The sequence below is a fragment of the Pristiophorus japonicus genome, chromosome 12 (assembly GCF_044704955.1).
Source record: "Pristiophorus japonicus isolate sPriJap1 chromosome 12, sPriJap1.hap1, whole genome shotgun sequence".
NCBI lineage: Eukaryota > Metazoa > Chordata > Chondrichthyes > Pristiophoridae > Pristiophorus > Pristiophorus japonicus.
Genome location: NC_091988.1, coordinates 186,025,115 through 186,044,801, shown reverse-complemented (window position 1 = coordinate 186,044,801; position 19,687 = coordinate 186,025,115). Strand labels below are relative to the sequence as shown.

Genomic DNA, 19,687 nt, shown 5'->3' with positions numbered 1-19,687 from the left:
TCTTGGGGTGGAATGGCTTCTGGAGCGTGGTGATGCAGGTTCTTCAAAGTCTGCACTCTCATCCGTCGAGAACAGACCCAGTGGATCAATGGGCGAGAATCGGAGCTCCTCAGCACCAGATGTAGTAGGATCGCCCGCCGACTCCTGCCCCGCACCCCCACCTTCTGGCCTCTGTCATCTTGCCTGGGCCCGCACTGCTGACTGAGCTGCAAAACACAAATTCGGTTATTAGAGGAGAAGCGGGTGCTAGGGTGACAAGGTGAGTCCAGCGTTACACACAGCATATGCACAACAAAAGCACCACCGCTATCAAAATCATCGCAGACATCACATTTCATGACCATCAACACATTGTGCATTGCAATGATTTTCATTAGGTGAGGGGCAGGGGGGCATTATTTCTGGGACACTTTTAGAAATCATCTATCATATATGATGGTTCGGATATGAGTGGGCGTGGCATCTATAGACTTTACATGACGCAATGGTGTAAGCTTTACTCACGTGGCATCACTTCAGGGTCTGCAGATGCGTCCTTGGATGTCTGTGGGTGCTTCCCCACAAGTGCGAGCACCCACTCCTCCATCTCTGTGATGTCGCTGGGGACTGGTGGCCCCCCACCCGTTCGCCTCTGCACGGACCTCATCATCGATAGCTTCTTCTGTAAAAGGTGACAGGACGACATGGCATGAAATCATTGCATGATATCATTGCTAGGTACTGTCACAGAGACTGATACAACACATAACCGACAGATGTAACCATGATTATTATGATTATTTTCATTCTTGACCTAAAGACGTACACCGTGACCGCAGGCTTTGAGTAAAACATTTCCGGTAAAAGTGCAAGACCTCACATCTGCTGATAGTCACTCATGACTGTTACAAATCAAATTATATAAATACATAAGTACATGTAAGTCAATGTAATACTCACTCTTGCGTGTCCCACAAGGTCGTTCCATCGTTTGCGGCATTCATTGCCCTCACGCACCTCGTTGGTCACCGACGAGACCACCTCTGCTATCTCAGCCCATATCTTCTGGTAGGCCTTTGGGGTGGGCTTCCCACGCCCTCCCTGTGTCAAATCACCCCAGCGTAACTCGACCTCCTGCAGGGGGGAGGCATTTGCCTCCTCCGAGAACCTCCTGGCTCTTTTGCGGCCTCCAATGTGCTTCTCTCCCACTTTACTACTCTCTCCAACGTCAGTCTCCACAGCGTGCTGTGATGCCTCCTCCTCCTCTCTCTCCATTATAGAGCAAATTCGGTCAAATATGTGGCTGGTAATAGCTAATTTTTGTTTGCCTACTTGCTGTGAAGCTCTAAAGTCTCCCTCCTGTCTCCCAAAGCAGCCACACCACACCCAGCCACGCCTTCAGTCCCTCTGAGCTCCCTCTCTCTCTGTCTTCTCTTCTGCGCATATCATGATGACCCTTGACCTCCAGAATCGTGGGAATCGAGCGTTGCCATGCCGTTGCTAAGGACGGCCACACTTTACGGCAGAAGGTCAAAAAAATTTAGCGCTACCGCCAATTTGATATTGCTCACGGTAATGCCCGTTTTCAAAAATGTAAACTAGGTGTTTTGAGAATGGGCGAGAAGCCGACGATCTGAAAACCCTTTTTTTACGCCCACGCCGAAAATATTACCTATTTTTGGGCGATAAGCACAAAAGTGGAGGTTCCAGCCCATGGACCCAAGGCAGGTATATGGAGCTAGGTTGCAGATCAGCCATTGAATGACGGAACAGGCCCGAGGGGCTCAATAGCCTACTCCTCTTCCTATGTTCCTATATTAATGCAGCCATTTACCTGTTTACGTAAACATATTAACCCATGGGGGTGTATCGGAAGAAACAAAACCTCCTAGTGGTCATTTAAATTGGGAAACAGCACATTATTTTTACTCCAGACTTCATAGTACATACTTGAGGACAGATTACATGTTGACTTTTAAGGGGATGACAGTGACAACTTTGGTTGCAATAAATATAATCACTGTCATGTTGTCTGATAATGCATCAATCTGAGACCTTTGCAGTCCAACCACACACTTTTAAAGATTTTAAGAGAAGGGTGTGAAATATGTCCAAGTTCCAAGAGCTAGAATTTATAGCTGCAATAATGCAGAAATCCAATAAGTACTTTAAAAATTATGAGGAAGCCGCAAGTTCATAAGTGGTAGAGCTTGCAAAGCAGGGATGAGGGAGGAAGTGATTGAATGAGCAACCAAGAAGAAATGAGTTAGGGAACAGGAAAAAAAATCAATTGGAGGATGAGAGAACCTCATAGCATAGCATTATGAATGGGTTGGTATTCTTTCGCAATTTTTACATTGAAATCAATATAAAATGATTTTCTTGCATACTGATTTATTATAATATTGGATACAGCTGATTATAACTTTTTTTCTTTAGGTTTTCCTTACAGTGAAAAAATAATCTGTTTGCTGCAACCACAATCTATTAAACAACAACTCTTGGATCTGGAAGTTGCACCAGAGGTTTGCCAATGTAAAGTTTTTTTTCAGAAAGGGATAAACCAGCTAACTATAGAACAGTCAACTTCACATCAGTAACAACAGGTCTCGACCTTTGACTCTGACTGATCTCGAGCTAGTTTTGCAGTCCTGTAACATGGACGGTCTTTTATTCCATGGCGACAGGACAGTACTAGCGACCGATGAGGTCTGTATGGTTCCTGCTGCTATCAGGCTGGTCGCGGAGAAAGCATCTAATCAAGATTGGCTGTTCAAGGCCAGGTGGTTGTGTCACATAGCAAAAACCCACAAACACCTACCAGGTAGGGAAGACTGAGCCATTGTTTTCCGCACTATAACTAAGACCACCTATTTCCACCTCCGTAACATAGCTCGTCTCCACCCTTGCCTCAGCTCATCCGTTGCTGAAACCCTCATCCATGCCTTTATTACCTCTGGACTTGACTTTCCCAACGCACTCCTGGCTGGCCTCCCACATTCTACTCTGTGTAAACTTGAGGTGATCCAAAACACGGCTGACTGTGTCCTAACTTGCACCAAGTGTCCCATTCACCCATCATCCCTATGCTCGCTGGCCTACATTGGCTCGCAGTTAAGCGACGCCTCAATTTCAAAATTCTCATCCTTGTTTTCAAATTGCTCCAGGGCCTCGGCCCTCCCAATCGCTGTAATCTCCTCGCTGTGGCCCCCCGACCTGCGAGAGAACAGCTCCGCAGGTCGGGCTATAAAAGAGCTGGAGCGGCGTACCAATTCAACCTCCAGCTCGAGCTGCTCCAAATGTGCGCCGATTTTGAGATGGGCGACTGGGTGACGTCATCAAAACCCTGGTCGTCATTTTGGAGCGTGGGCAGGAACATTGGCAGGGCCCAGCTACAGAGGAGTGGGAAGGTCGGGGCGGATGAGCAGCGAGAGATCGTGGCGGAGGTGCGACAGATGAGGGTACGGGGCCCAGAAGAGCCGAGGGCCCAGGGACAGCATAGGCCAGCCCACACTGCGATATGTGTGCACGTTAGATCCGTGCAGCAGAGCTGGTCTCCAGTTGTCTTGGTTAATCCTTGCCACTGGACCAAGACCTAGCTCTGTTAAGCCCGTGTGGTGGCTGGTGTGCAACGGTCACCACACGTTAAAAAAATTCACACACAGGCATCTTCCACCCCCTCAATTGGAGTTCAGGATTGGAACATCGGGTCCTTCATCGAAACACCTGTGAACTCGTGGAAGCAAGTCATCCTCACTCGAGGGACTGCCTATGATGATGAGTAGTGGGCAAGAATAAGATGTTGCCGTGGGATTTCCGTGGGGGTGCCCTGATCTTCGGCTGTTTATGTCATTTCTGTAAGGTTTCTGTCGATCTTCTGCTGAAGTTATGGTGGAAGATCAGAACCCCCTCCCCCACCGCAGAAATTCCAGGTGCTTATGTTTGCATAGCACCTTTCGCATCCTCAAGAGCACTTTACAGGCAATCAATTACTTTTGGAGTATTATTTTGAAGTCACTATTGATTTGTAGACAAACAGTAATTTGCACACAGCAAATTCCCACAAACAGCAAAGAGATGAATCAGCTGTTAACCCGTTTCAGTGGCCTGGTTGAGAGATAAATATTAGCCAGGATACCAGAAGAATAATAACATGGGATCTTGAACAGGTAGACGGAGCCTTGGTTTAATATCTCATACTTACTTAGGAGGCACTGCTGAATATGCAGCACTCCCTTAGTATCGCACTGGAGCATCAGCCTAGATTATGTGCTTATCCCTCTGGAGTGAGGCTTGGATTCATGATTTCGAGATGAGAGAGCTACCACTGAGACAAGGCTGACACTACTGAGATGATACTTCTAAAGGCCATTATATAGGATAAACTTAATACCCACTTAGAAAGACATCAGGTAATTAAAGGCAGCTAGCACAGGTTTGCAAAAGGCATGTCATGTCTGACAGTTTTAATAGAGGAAACAACAGAGTGCATTGATAAAGGAAATGCAGCGGATGCTGTACCTACGGATTTTCAAAAGGTATTTAATACGATGCCTTGGCTTGTTTATAAAATTGAGGTAGATGGTATTAAAAGGAATGTGACAGCATGATCAGGAAGTTAGTTCAAGGACAGAAAACTGGTATGAGTGGATAATGGATGTTTAATGAATTGGAGATGAAAACTTTGGCGCCCGTCAGGGATTAGTGTCGGGAATGTTGCACATTACAACATATCTAACTGATCTAGATTCTATGGTTCTACATTAATGGAATCAAAATATAGATTTTAAAATTCTGATGGATCCGTGCCACCCTTGAAGTGTGTAGGTCTGTAACTCATGGCTGCCTAGGGTGAAGTCCGCTAACGCTGTCCTAAATTGTGTGGACAGTGGGTAATTATATGTGCCTGTAACAGTGCATTGGTGTCCTCCCTAATTAAGGCTCGGATTGTCAGAGCGGTTCCTGGTTGCTCTGACGCAGCAGATGTGCTCACGGAAGGGCTTTTCAAGAACAGAGCAGCCTCAACTCTGCAGTATCCACAGGGGCTATCAAGCTGTCGTTGAAAGGTAATCAATCCCCTCCGGGATCAATTACTTGCTCCATCCAGCATTCTGGGGCCTTTACTCGGCCCATAATGGAATGTGTGCTTGCTCTCCGGATACGTACTGGGCAGAGTTTCCAGGGAAACTCAGGAACTCCCGCAGCCATGCTCCTTAACTTAGGGGGTTGGATGTGTGGACGATCGATCCATACCACCTCCCCCCCGCCCCCCCCCCGCCATGGAATTTCTTGCCAAACTCACCAAGGGGCAGAATCCCAGCAGAAAAGGATTCCACTTCATTTACCGTGCCCCTGCCCCTCCCCCCCCCCTTCCCCAAGATGAACTCGTGAAATAGAAATTAATTCAGTACCCGTGTGTTCATTTTCTGAAAGTACATCTGTTTTATTTTTCATATTTTTATGACTGCCCTGGGAACGGGGTGATAATCCTTCACATTTACTGCATGTAATAACCATGTCAAAACAACAGAAGCAAAATGACGAGGATGCCTTCTCAAAGCTTTCCCAGTTTTCATGGTTAAGTGCTCCACATGATTCTGTCGTTCCTTTTTGGAGTTAAATTTGGTCTGCCAGCTTTGTACTTCTGGGAGGAGAGTTCATGGTCATTGCGACATCTTGGTTAAGGGGTTATGCTATGCATTGAAAAAGGAGATGAAGCCAAAGACCGTGCTGGTATGTTTGTCTGCTGAGCTGTAATTATTTTTATAGATGCACAACTTCCGCATCCTGTTTTGATTGCGAACTGAGATCAAACCCGACATCCAGTCCATGAGCAGATATAATGGTAAGTACTGCAGCGAATAGAATATGGCCAAGGTGATCTCCTGGACTAGTTTCGATCGCCTGGATGGGTCGGAGAGGAATTTTCCCAGATTTTTTCTTCCTAAGTTGGCCTGGGTTTTTATCTGGTTTTTGCCTCTCCAAGGAGATTACATATCTCCGGTTGGGGTGGAATGTAGAATGTTGTCGCAGTTGTGGTGAGGCGCATTGGTTGGGATGGGTGCTCTTTGCCTTTCCGTCATTGTTCATAGGTTTATATGTAATCTTTAGGGCTGCTGACCAAGGGCCGTGTGGCTCTTTGTCGGCCGGCGCGGACACAATGGGCCGGAATGGCATCCTTCTGCGCTGTAAATTTCTATGTTTCTATGTTTTTATGCCAAGACCACACGATTCTGTGCCCCAGTGTATTGATTTCAAAATTCTTGTCCTTGATCTTCAAATCCCTAGGTGGCCTTGCCCCATCCTATCTGCAATGTTCTCAAGCTCTGTGTCTCTGGATGCATGCTCCTCTCTGTCATGTATTTAACTGTCATTGTAACCCATGTATAAACTGACCTAAGTTGTACACCGTGAGAACATTGACAACTAAGTGGTGAACTTGTGCGAGACACTCCGAACCTGGACTTTCAGGTATAAAAGGGGAAGCTCCACCCACCTTCATCACTTCAGTGCTGGCAAATAAAGGTTACTGGTCACAGAGTGACCTTCTCTCAAGTATGGGCCTCGTGTGCATTTATGTTGTGTAGTAAGGACATATTATTGGCGACGTGAAACTGGGATTTACACCACGCGAGCATGGCCACTAGCAGCACAGATGAGAGGTACTGTGTTGGTGATGATTGGGACGATTTTATTGAAAGACTACAGCAAAGTCTCGTCACTAAGGAATGGCTGGGTCAGGATTCGGCTGACAAACGCAGGGCTCATCTCCTGACGGTTTGTGGATCCAGGACATACTCCCTGATGAACGACCTTCTAGCGCCAGAGAAGCCAGTGGACAAGACTTTTGAAGAGCTCAGTAAGTTGATCGGGGAACACTTTAAACATAGATTGGGCTAACCAAACTGGAAGCAATACGGTGGAGGAGGATTTCCTGGAGGGCATAAGGGATGGTTTTCTAGACCAATATGTCGAGGAACCGACGAGGGGGGAGGCCATCTTAGACTGGGTGTTGTGTAATGAGAGAGGATTAATTAGCAATCTCACTGTGCGAGGCCTCTTGGGGAAGAGTGACCATAATATGGTGGAATTCTGCATTAGGATGGAGAATGAAACAGTTAATTCAGAGACCATGGTCCAGAACTTAAAGAAGGGTAACTTTGAAGGTATGAGGCGTGAATTGGCTAGAATAGATTGGCGAATGATACTTAAGGGGTTGACTGTGGATGGGCAATGGCAGACATTTAGAGACCGCATGGATGAACTACAACAATTGTACATTCCTGTCTGGCGTAAAAATAAAAAAGGGAAGGTGGCTCAACCGTGGCTATCAAGGGAAATCAGGGATAGTATTCAAGCCAAGGAAGTGGCATACCAATTGGCCAGAAATAGCAGCGAACCCGGGGACTGGGAGAAATTTAGAACTCAGCAGAGGAGGACAAAGGGTTTGATTAGGGCAGGGAAAATGGAGTACGAGAAGAAGCTTGCGGGGAACATTAAGGCGGATTGCAAAAGTTTCTATAGATATGTAAAGAGAAAAAGGTTAGTAAAGACAAATGTAGTTCCCCTGCAGTCAGAATCAGGGGAAGTCATAACGGGGAACAAAGAAATGGCAGACCAATTGAACAAGTACTTTGGTTCGGTATTCACTAAGGAGGACACAAACAACCTTCCGGATATAAAAGGGGTCAGAGGGTCTAGTAAGGAGGAGGAACTGAGGGAAATCTTTATTAGTCGGGAAATTGTGTTGGGGAAATTGATGGGATTGAAGGCCGATAAATCCCCAGGGCCTGATGGACTGCATCCCAGAGTACTTAAGGAGGTGGCCTTGGAAATAGCGGATGCATTTGACAGTCATTTTCCAACATTCCATTGACTTTGGATCAGTTCCTATCGAGTGGAGGGTAGCCAATGTAACCCCACTTTTTAAAAAAGGAGGGAGAGAGAAAACACGGAATTATAGACCGGTCAGCCTGACCTCAGTAGTGGGTAAAATGATGGAATCAATTATTAAGGATGTCATAGCGCATTTGGAAAGAGGTGGCATGATATATCCATGTCAGCATGGATTTGTGAAAGGGAAATCATGCTTGACAAATCTTCTGGAATTTTTTGAGGATGTTTCCAGTAAAGTGGACAAGGGAGAACCAGTTGATGTGGTATATTTGGACTTTCAGAAGGCTTTCGACAAGGTCCCACACAAGAGATTAATGTGCAAAGTTAAAGCACATGGGATTGGGGATAGTGTGCTGACGTGGATTGAGAACTGGTTGTCAGACAGGAAGCAAAGAGTAGGAGTAAATGGGTACTTTTCAGAATGGCAGTCGGTGACTCGTGGGGTACCGCAAGGTTCTGTGCTGGGGCCCCAGCTGTTTACATTGTACATTAATTATTTAGACGAGGGGATTAAATGTAGTATCTCCAAATTTGCGGATGACACTAAGTTAGGTGGTAGTGTGAGCTGCGAGGAGGATGCTATGAGGCTGCAGAGTGACTTGGATAGGTTAGGTGAGTGGGCAAATGCATGGCAGATGAAGTATAATGTGGATAAATGTGAGGTTATCCACTTTGGTGGTAAAAACAGAGAGACAGACTATTATCTGAATGGTGACAGATTAGGAAAAGGGGAGGTGCAACGAGACCTGGGTGTCATGGTACATCAGTCATTGACAGTTGGCATGCAGGTACAGCAGGCAGTTAAGAAAGCAAATGGCATGTTGGCCTTCATAGCGAGGGGATTTGAGTACAGGGGCAGGGAGGTGTTGCTACAGTTGTACAGGGCCTTGGTGAGGCCACACCTGGAGTATTGTGTACAGTTTTGGTCTCCTAACTTGAGGAAGGACATTCTTGCTATTCAGGGAGTGCAGCGAAGATTCACCAGACTGATTCCCGGGATGGTGGGACTGACCTATCAAGAAAGACTGGATCAACTGGGCTTGTATTCACTGGAGTTCAGAAGAATGAGAGGGGACCTCATAGAAATGTTTAAAATTCTGACGGGTTTAGACAGGTTAGATGCAGGAAGAATGTTCCCAATGTTGGGGAAGTCCAGAACCAGGGGTCACAGTCTCAGGATAAGGGGTAAGCCATTTAGGACCGAGATGAGGAGAAACTTCTTCACCCAGAGAATGGTGAACCTGTGGAATTCTCTACCACAGAAAGTAGTTGAGGCCAATTCACTAAATATATTCAAAAGGGAGTTAGATGAAGTCCTTACTACTAGGGGGATCAAGGGGTATGGCGAGAAAGCAGGAAGGGGGTACTGAAGTTGCATGTTCAGCCATGAACTCATTGAATGGTGGTGCAGGCTAGAAGGGCTGAATGGCCTACTCCACCTATTTTCTATGTTTCTATGTAAACCGGCGAGCAGCATGCACATGGCAAGACACCGGTTTTACACGCACCGGCGGCGAGAAGGGCAAAGCATTCCAGACTTCGTGGCAGACCTCTGGTGACTGGCGAGCCTATGTAAGTTCCCAGATGCATGCAGAGCGGAGATGCTGCGAGACTTTTTTATTGAGGGCATTGGGCACGCTGGGGTTTTCAGGAAACTGATTGAGACCAAAGACTTGACCCTGGAAACGGCGGCTTTGATGGCCCAGACATTTATCTCAGGGGAGGAAGAGACCAGAATGATGTTTGACAAAAATTTTGGTTTAAATGCAACAAATGGACAGGGCATCAACATTGTTAACGCGGCACACAGTTCTCCAGGCAGACAGGGGCAATCGGACATGCCCAAGCATGTAGTCGAACCCAAAGGGGGAATTCAACAGAGACAATGGCTAGCTGAACAGCGATTCATGCCATTGCAAGGGACAATGCGGCCAGTAATGGGGCCATCAACACCTGTCAATGGTGTGTTTAAGGACAGTTACAGAGACAGTCAGAGACAATCGACTGGTAATGGACCTCTTGTTTCCAACAACGGCTCATGTTGGAGCTGTGGAGGCAAACACACAGCAAGAGCTTGCAAGTATCAGCAATATACCTGCAGAAACTGCAATGTCAGCGGTCACTTGGCGCATATGTGCAGGAAACCTGCAGCCAGGTTGATGTACGAGGAGGACGGGGATGATGTAAGCCCTATGAGGCCAAATGGACACTGGGAGAAATCGCTGGAAACTGAAGTTCAGCGAGTTCATGTGGAGCACATATACAGTTCATACACCAGGACGCCACTGATAATGGTGAATCCCAGTATCAATGGAGCTAGACACAGGGGCCAGCCAGTCCCTGATGAGTATCAAACAGTTCGACAAGTTGTGGGCGTCCAAGGCCAGGAGGCCAAAATTATTGCCAATTGACGCACAGCTACGGACATATACAAAGGAGATCATTCCGGTGCTAGGCAGCGCCATGGTAGTCGTGACCCACAAAGATTCGGAGAACAGGTTGCCACTCTGGATTGTCCTGGGGGATCGTCCCGCACTGCTGGGGAGGAGTTGGCTGGCTGTCATGAACTGGAAATGGGGCGATGTCAATGCAATTTCTTCTGTGGAGCGACTATCATGCTCACAGGTGCTGGAAAAATTTGACTCACTATTTCAACCCGGCATTGGCACTTTCATGGGGACCAAGGTAGCGATTCACATAAACCCGGACGCCAGGCCAGTACACCACAAGGCCAGAGCGGTGCCGTACATGATGCGGGAAAAGATAGAAGGCGAATTGGACCGTCTGCTGAGGGAAGGCATCATCTCGCCAGTCGAATTCAGTGACTGGGCAAGCCCGATTGTGCCGGTGCTCAAGGCGGATGGGTCGGTCAGGATATGTGGCGATTACAAGACCACCATCAATCGGGTGTCACTCCAAGACCGGTACCTGCTACCGAGAGTGGAGGACCTTTTTGCGACGCTATCCAGTTGCAAACTTTTTTCAAAATTGGACCTGACCTCAGCTTACATGACCCAGGAGCTGGCGAGTGAGTCAAAGAAGCTGACCACCATCACAACACACAAGGGGTTGTTTGAGTACAACAGATGTCCGTTCGGGATTCGCTCGGCCGCCGCGATCTTTCAACGAAATATGGAAACAAGGACAGTAGTTTTTCAAGACGACATCCTCATCACGGATTGTGATACTGAAGAACACCTCTGCAACCTGGAGGAGGTGCTACGCAGACTGGATCGGGTAGGTCTGCGACTGAAAAAGGCGAAGTGCGTCTTCCTAGGTCCAGAGGTAGAATTCCTGGGGATGAGGGTAGCAGCAGACAGGATCAGACCTACTGCGTCCAAAACAGAAGCGATCTAGAGAGCACCCAGACCCCGTAACACGACGGAGCTGCATTCGTTCCTGGGGCTCCTGAACAATTTTGTTAACTTTCTTCCCAAATTGAGCACGCTGTTAGAGCCGCTACACATACTCCTACGCAAAGGTCGCGAATGGATCTGGGGGGACAGCTAGGAAAGGGCTTTTCATAGAGCACGAAATCTGTAATGCTCCAACAATCTGTTAACACTATAAGAAACTTGTTTTAACGTGCGATGCATCGTCCTATGGTGTCGGGTGTGTGATGCAGCATGTTAATGCCAAGGGTCAGTTACAGCTGGTAGCTTATACCTCCAGAAGTCTGTCCCAGGCAGAACGGGCTACGGGATGGTAGAAAAGGAAACGCTTGTATGTGTATATGCTGTAAAAAAAAAAATGCACCAGTACCTGTTTGGCAGGAAATTTGAGCTGGAGACAGATCACAAACCCCTAACGTCCCTTTTGGCCGACAACAAGGCCGTTAATGCAAATGCATCGGCCCGCATACAGAGGTGGGCACTCACGTTAGCCGCCTATGACTATACAATTCGGCACAGACCGGGCACTGAAAACTGCGCCGATGCACTCAGCAGGCTCCCACTAGCCACCACCAAGGGGGCAACCGAGCATGCTGCTGAGATGGTCATGGCTGTTGAAGCTTTCGAAAGCGAAGGCTCACCAGTGACAGCCCGTCAGATTAAAGTTTGGACAAATAGAGACCCGCTACTGTCTTTAGTCAAGAAATGTGTCCTGAATGGGGACTGGGCAGTCACGTACGGGGCATGCCCTGAGGAATTCATACCATTTCACAGGTGCAAGGATGAATTCTCGATTCAGGCCGATTGCCTACTATGGGGAAACTGAGTAGTCATGCCCCAGATGGGCAGAGAGATGTTCATCAGAGAACTCCACAATGAGCACCCGGGCATTGTCATGATGAAGGCAATTTCCAGGTCACACGTTTGGTGGCCAGAGATAGATGCAGACCTGGAACTTTGTGTAACACGCGTGCCCAGCTGGGCAATGCGCCCAGGGAAGCCCCCCTTAGCCCCTGGTCCTGGCCCGCCAAGCCACGGTCACGCATCCATGTGGACTACGCAGATCCTTTCATGGGAAAAATGATTTTGGTTGTAGTACACGTCTACGCCAAATGGATCGAGTGTGACATTTTAAATTCAAGCACATCCTCTGCCACGGTAGAAAGTCTATGGGCAATGTTCGCCGCCCATGGTCTACCGGACGTATTGGTCAGCGACAATGGCCTGTGCTTTACAAGCATTGAATTCCAGGACTTCATTCCAGGAAATGGTACCAACCATGTCAGAACGGCACCGTTCAAGCCGGCCTCAAATGGCCAGGCGGAACGAGCAGTGCAGATAATCAAACAGGGGATGCTCAGAATCCAAGGGGGTTCCCTACAAAGCCGCTTATCATGCCTCCTGTTGGCCAATAGATCCCGACCACACTCGCTCACAGGGGTTCCACCCGCAGAGCTGCTAATGAAAAGGACACTCAAAACCAGGTTATCCCTCATACACCCCACCATGAAGGAAATTGTTGAGAGCCGGCGCCAGTCACAATGTGACTACCATGACGGGAATGCGAGGGCGTGATGTATTGATGTCAATGACCCTGTCTTTGTCCTCAACTACGCTGCAGGGCCTAAATGGCTTGCAGGCACTGTGATTGCCAAAGAGGGGAATACGATTCTGGTAGTTAAACTTACCAATAGACAAATCTGCCGCAAACACGTGGATCAAACAAAAAGGAGGTTCAGCAGCCCCATAGAAGAAGCAGAGGAAGAACACGATGTAGAGTTCACTCCTCCACAGGTGACCAAACACCGGAACCAAGTGGAGGAGAGCCCAGTCACTGTGGCCAGTCCGGACAGGCCTGAGGCACCGCAAACAGCAGACACTCAGGCCAGCGTCCAACAACCGGAGCCCCAAATCAGGCGCTCTACAAGGGAGCATAAACCACCAGAGATACTTAACCTGTGATCCCAATAAGACTTTGGTGGGAAGGTGATGCCATGTATTTAACTGTCATTGTAACCCATGTATAAACTGACCCAAGTTGTATACCATGAGAACATTGACCACTAGGTGGTGAACTTGTGGGAGATACTCCTAACCTGGACATTCAGCTATATAAGGGGAAGCTCCACCCATCTTCTCCACTTCAGTGCTGGCAAATAAAGGTTACTGGTCACAGAGTGACCTTCTCTCAAGTATGGGCCTCGTGTGCATTTATACTGTGTAGTAAGTATATATTACTTCCTCCATCTCTGAACTATTGTTTATTTTTCCCATCCTCATCCCTTACCCGTTTCACAATAGCTGGGATAGCCTTCAGCTACCAAACCTATGTACTCTGGAATTCTCCCCCTTGCCTCACTAGCTCATATCTCATCCTCAAATCTTACCTCTTTAGCTATTCTTTTGGCCACCTACCTTACTTTCTCGCTTACTTCCTGCAGTAATTGTGACCACCTTTTAAAAAATGTGGACAATTCCGATTGCGACAACTACAGAGAAAACTCCCTGTTATCAGCCACTGGGACGGTCTTCGCTAGAATCCTCCTCAACCGTCTTCTCCCTGAAGCTGAGGAGCTCCTCCCGGAGTCACAATGCGGATTCTGTCCACTACGGGGTACAACAGACATGATCTTTACGGCGCGACAACTGCAAGAGAAATGCAGGGAACAGCACCAACCCTTGTACATGACATTCTTTGACATTACAAAGGCCTTTGACACTGTTAACCGTGAGGGACTATGGAGCGTCCTCCTCCGTTTCGGCTGCCCCCAAAGGTTTGTCACCACCATCCTCCGCCTGCTCCACGACGACATGCAAGCCGCGATCCTGACCAATGGATCCACCACAGACCCAAGCCACATCCGGATCGAGGTCAAGCAGGGCTGCGTCATCGCACCAACCCTCTTCTCGATCTTCCTTGCTGCAATGCTCCACCTCACACTCAACAAGCTCCCCGCTGGAGTGGAACTAAACTACAGAGCTAATGGGAACCTGTTCAATCTTCGTCGCCTCCAGGCCAGATCCAAGACCATCCCATCCTCTGTCATCGAGCTACAGTACGCGGACGACGCTTGCGTCTGCGCACATTCAAAGGCTGAACTCCAAGTCATAGTTAGCATCTTCATCAAGGTGTATGAAAGCATGGGCCTTACACTAAACATCCGTAAGACAAAGCTCCTCCACCAACCTGACCCTGCCACACAGCACTGTCCCCAGTCATCAAGATCCACGATGTGGCCCTCAACAAAGTGGACCAGTTTCCATACATCGGGAGCCTATTATCAGCAAGGGCAGACATTGACGACAAGGTTCAACACCGCCTCCAGTGTGCCAGCGCAGCCTTTGGCCAACTGAGGAAGAGAGTGTTCGAAGATCAGGCCCTCAAACCTGCCACCAAGCTTATGGTCTACAGGGCTGTAGTGATACCGACCCTCCTGTGTGGATCATATACAGTAGACACCTCAAATCGCTGGAGAAATACCACCAACGATGTCTCCGCAAGATCCTGCAAAGCACCTGGGAGGACAGACGCACCAACATTAGTGTCCTCGATCAGGTCAACATCCCCAGCATCGAAGCACTGACCACACTCGACCAGCTCCGCTGGGCAGGCCACATTGTTCGCATGCCTGACACAAGACTCCAAAAGCAAACACGCTACTCGGAACTCCTACACAGCAAGCTAGGCCCAGATGCGCAGAGGAAACGTTTCAAAGATACCCTCAAAGCCTTCTTGATAAAGCGCAACATTCCCACTGATACCTGGGAGTCCCTGGCCAAAGACCGCCCTAAGTGGAGGAATAGCATCCGGGAGGGTGCTGAGCACTTCGAGTCTTTCGCCGAGAGCATGCAGAAATCAAGCGCAGGCAGCGGAAACAGCGTGTGGCAAATCAGACTCCCCACCCACCCTTTCCTTCAACCAATGTCTGTCCCACCTGTGACAGAGACTGTAATTTCCATATTGGACTGAGAACTCACTTTTAGAATAGAAGCAAGTTTTCCTCGATTTCGAGGGACTCCTAATGATGATACCCGTTATCCACAATTCCCCTGTAAAATGGCTTAGGATGGTTTATTACGTGAAAGGTGTTATATATGTGGGCTTGTATTTACTCTGTACAGCCACCAGAGGGCTCATTCCCTGCAGTCCCTTGGGATCCCATAATCCCTTGGGAGCAGAGGTATTTAAGAAGGCTTCACAGGTTGGAGAGGCACTCTGGAGACCTGCAATAAAAGGTCACAAGTTACTTTGAGCTCACAGTATTCAGTCTGACTCTTTCTCCATGCACAACAACTGGCGATGAGATACAGATAGCAAACCCAAAGATGCAGAGAACAGTGGGCATCCTGGAGAAATTTTCGGAGGGAGATGATTGGGAAACTTTTGTGGAGTGACTCGACCAATACTTCGTGGCCAACGAGCTAGATGGGGAAGAGAGCGCTGCCAAACGTAGAGCGATCCTCCTCACCGTCTGTGGGGCACCAACGTATGGCCTCATGAAGAATCTGCTCACTCCAGTGAAACCCACGGCAAAATCGTACGACGATTTGTGCACACTGGTCCGAGAGCATTTGAACCCGAAGGAAAGCGTTCTGATGGCGAGGTACCGGTTCTACACCCACAAAAGGTCTGAAGGCAAGTAAGAGGCGAGTTATGTCGCCGAGCTAAGACGCCTTGCAGGACATTGCTAATTTGAAGGACATTTGGAGCACATGTTCAGAGACTTTTTCGTACTTGGCATTGGCCACGAAACCATACTTCGCAAACGTTTGACTGTAGAGACCCCAACCTTGAGTAAGGCCATAGCAATAGCCCAGGCGTTCATTACCACCAGTGACAATACAAAGCAAATCTCTCAGCACACAAGGCCTAGAGCCACTGCACCGTTCCTGGAAGTACTGCAATACCAGGTTCGTGCCATGGAGGTGGATGGGTCAGGCCCCCCACACACATCCGTGGAGGTGGATGGGTCAAGCCACCCCACCCACCTCCTATTTCCAAAAAGCATAGGAGAATCACCTTCCTGATCCAGGGAGAACCACGTTGGGGTCATGGTTACTCCCCTGTCAGGTCAGTTACGCATGATCTTAGCCAAAAGGCCGATGGGCGCTCATGTTGTCCGCATACAACTACGCCATCTGCCACAGGCCAGGCACAGAAAACTGCGCCGATGCTCTCAGTAGGCTGCCATTGCTCACCACGGGGTGGAAATGGCGCAGCCCGCAGATCTAGCCATGGTTATGGAAGCATTTGAGAGTGAGCAATCACCCGTCATTGCCCAGCAGATCAAAACCTGGACAAGCCAGGACCCCTTATTATCTCTAGTCAAAAACTGTGTGCTTCACGGGAGCTGGTCCAGTATCCCAGTGGAAATGCAGGAAGAGATAAAGCCGTTCCAGCGGCGCAAAGATGAAATGTCTATACAGGCAGACTGCCTTCTGCGGGGCAATCGAGTAGTGGTCCCCAAGAAGGGCAGAGACACCTTCATCAATGACCTCCACAGTACCCACCCAGGCATCGTAATGATGAAAGTGATAGCCAGATCCCACGTGTGTAGGCCCGGTATCGATGCGGACTTAGACTCCTGCGTTCACAGATGTAATACATGCTCGCAGTTAAGCAATGTACCCAGGGAGGTGTTGCTAAGTTTATGGTCTTGGCCCTCCAAACCCTGGTCTAGGGTACACGTCGACTATGCAGGCCCGTTCTTTGTGGTTGTACTCCAAGAGGATTGAATGTGAGATAATGTCGACTAGCACCTCCACTGCCACTACTAAAAGCCTGCGGGCCATGTTTGCCACACATGGCTTACCCAATGTCTTGGTGAGCAACAACGGCCCATGTTTTACCAGTGCTGAATTCAAAGAATTCATGACCGGTAACGGGATCAAACATGTCACATCTGCCCCGTTTATACCAGCATCCAATGGTCAGGCAGAGAGAGCAGTGCAAACCATCAAGCAAGGCTTGAAAAGGGTAACTGAAGGCTCACTGCAGACTCACCTATCCCGAGTCCTGGTTAGCTACCGCATGAGACCCCACTCACTCACTGGGATCCCACCTGCTGAACTGCTCATGAAAAGAGCGCTTAAGACAAGGCTCTTGTTAGTTCATCCTGATCTACATGAACAGGTAGAGAGCAGGCGGCTTCAACAAAGTGCATACCATGATAGCTTAAATGTGTCACGCGAGATTGAAATCAATGATCCTGTATTTGTTTTAAATTATGGACAAGGTCCCAAGTGGCTCCCCGGCACTGTCGTAGCCAAAGAGGGGAGCAGGGTGTTTCGGGTCAAACTTTCAAATGGACTCATTCACTGGAAACACTTGGACCAAATCAAACTCAGATTCATGGACTATCCTGAGCAACCCACCTAAGATCCTATCTTTTTTGATCCCCCAACATACACACCAGTGGCAACCGACACCACGGTTGACTACAAAGCAGAACCCATCATCCACTGCAGCCCTGCAGGGCCCAACACACCAGGCAGCCCAGTAAGGCCAGCTGCACAGCAGCCCAGCGAGGGCCCAACAAATGATTCAACAACACCAGCTTTCACACCGAGACGATCAACCACGGCAAGAAGGGCCCCAGATCGACTCACATTGTAAATAGTTACTTTGGGGAGAATGTTATTATATATGTGAACTTGTATTTACTGTGTACAGGCACCAGAGTGCACATTTCCCGGAGTCCCAAGGGATCCCCTAATCCCTTGGGAGCACAAATATTTAAGAAGGCTTCATAGGTTGAAGAGGCACTCTGGATACCTGCAATAAAAGACTAAGGTCACACTTTACTTTGAGCTCACAGTATTCAATCTGACTCTTTCTCCATATACATCAAAAGGCATCGTATAAATGTAAGTTTTGTTGAAACTGGCATTATTTTTCAGTACAATACATGTTTTTTGATTTGCTGCAGATTTATGTACAATTATTGAAAAATAAAATATTGCTTTATATGGGCTCAATTTTCCCCGATGCCGTTTTTTTGCGTATTGCAAGAGTTACGCCCGTTTTTTTGGCCCACGACTACTCCAAAAAAATAACTAGCAAGTTTCCCTGTTCTATTTTTTGAAATTGGTGCCGTGCAGCCTGCCCTTTGGCTTCGGGGAGTGGAGCCTAATGTCTGAGCGAGAAAACGATGCCCCCCCCCACCCGCCCCCTGCTTTTGCGCATGTATGGAAAAAAAAAATGTTTTTACGTGACTGCTAAGGGCATGCATGCCCTGCACACCTCTTAGTCTGCATTCGGCCATTTTTAAAGAGCCAGTTGTGTGTGAGAACTTTAATTGTCAGTGGAAAAATCGGCACTGCAATACAATATGTAATGTGGCTCAGGAACCAAGAATTTCTCACAGGATGAAGTGGAGGCACTAGTTACTGTGATTGAGGCCAGATGGCACGAACTGAACACCTGCAGAGGTCACATAAAAATTTCACCAAAAGAAATGAAGAAACGCTGGAACCAACTTGCAGAAGATTACTGTGCAATGGTGACCACCCCGAGGTCTGGAGGCCAGTGCAAAAATAAGTGGCAGGACCTTGGCCAAGTAGTTAGTGGAAATAATATTTTCATTTATTCACTGGAATTGCAATTGTAAATGTGACCACCTGTATATGTCCCACCCAGCAGAAAGACACCCTCTCTAAAAAGTTATATTTCCATCTTTGCAGAGGAAGGTGGCACAAACAAAACTTGAACAGGAGGAGGCCCAGCAAATCTGCACCCACTGTGACACACTTGGAAGAGAGGGTCGCTGCTTTGATGGGTCCTGCCTGGAGAAAAGCAACCACCACTGCACAAGTTGGGCCCACACTGGAGGGAGAGGGTAAGTCCTGCAAATTCCACAGTCTGGCTTTCCTAAATGTTAAGTACTGCGCGGGCTACCCATGCTTCGGTTCATGGGGATGTCTCCGTCAGCTACGCTTCGGTTGATGCAATTTGCTGTCATTCATCGAGGTCCTTCAAATGAGCCTGTGTCTGCGCTGTGTGAGCCCACTCATGCCACCCACCCTGCCCCCTCCTCTGCTGCTAACCATTTGTCTGTTCTGTTATATTTAGCAGAACTTGAGGCCAACCCTGACGAGGCTGAAGCCGATGCAGAAGAAGATTCAGACGCGGACGAGCCTGAAGAGGAGAACATCTTCCAATCCCACCTTCCAGACCAAGAGCATGGGGGTGAGGGGGAGCAGGAGGAGGAGGTGATGGATGAAGCCCCCACTGTTGTACTCACTCTGGAGGAGGTACAGGTGCCACCCATTGAGGTGCCAGGCCCTTTCCTGAGTGGTACGATTGTTGGTGAGACATTCCATCGTTTCTCACAGTCCGAGAATTCCAGTGGGGTGCAGCAAGGCACACCCAGGGTGAGGAGGGGAAGGAGAGCTTGACAGCGCTCTCCTGAGGTGCAGGA

General features: G+C 48.4%; 1 long non-coding RNA gene across 1 annotated transcript in view; it reads left to right on the top strand.

The window, feature by feature from the left end:
* The first annotated feature begins 4,979 nt into the window (after positions 1 to 4,979).
* Positions 4,980 to 19,687, top strand: part of LOC139277084 (uncharacterized) — a 35,242-nt gene continuing 20,534 nt past the window's right edge. The window contains exons 1-2 of the long non-coding RNA XR_011596034.1: positions 4,980 to 5,045; positions 5,749 to 5,824. This is a non-coding gene — a long non-coding RNA (uncharacterized lncRNA). The remainder of the gene's footprint in view (positions 5,046 to 5,748; positions 5,825 to 19,687) is intronic.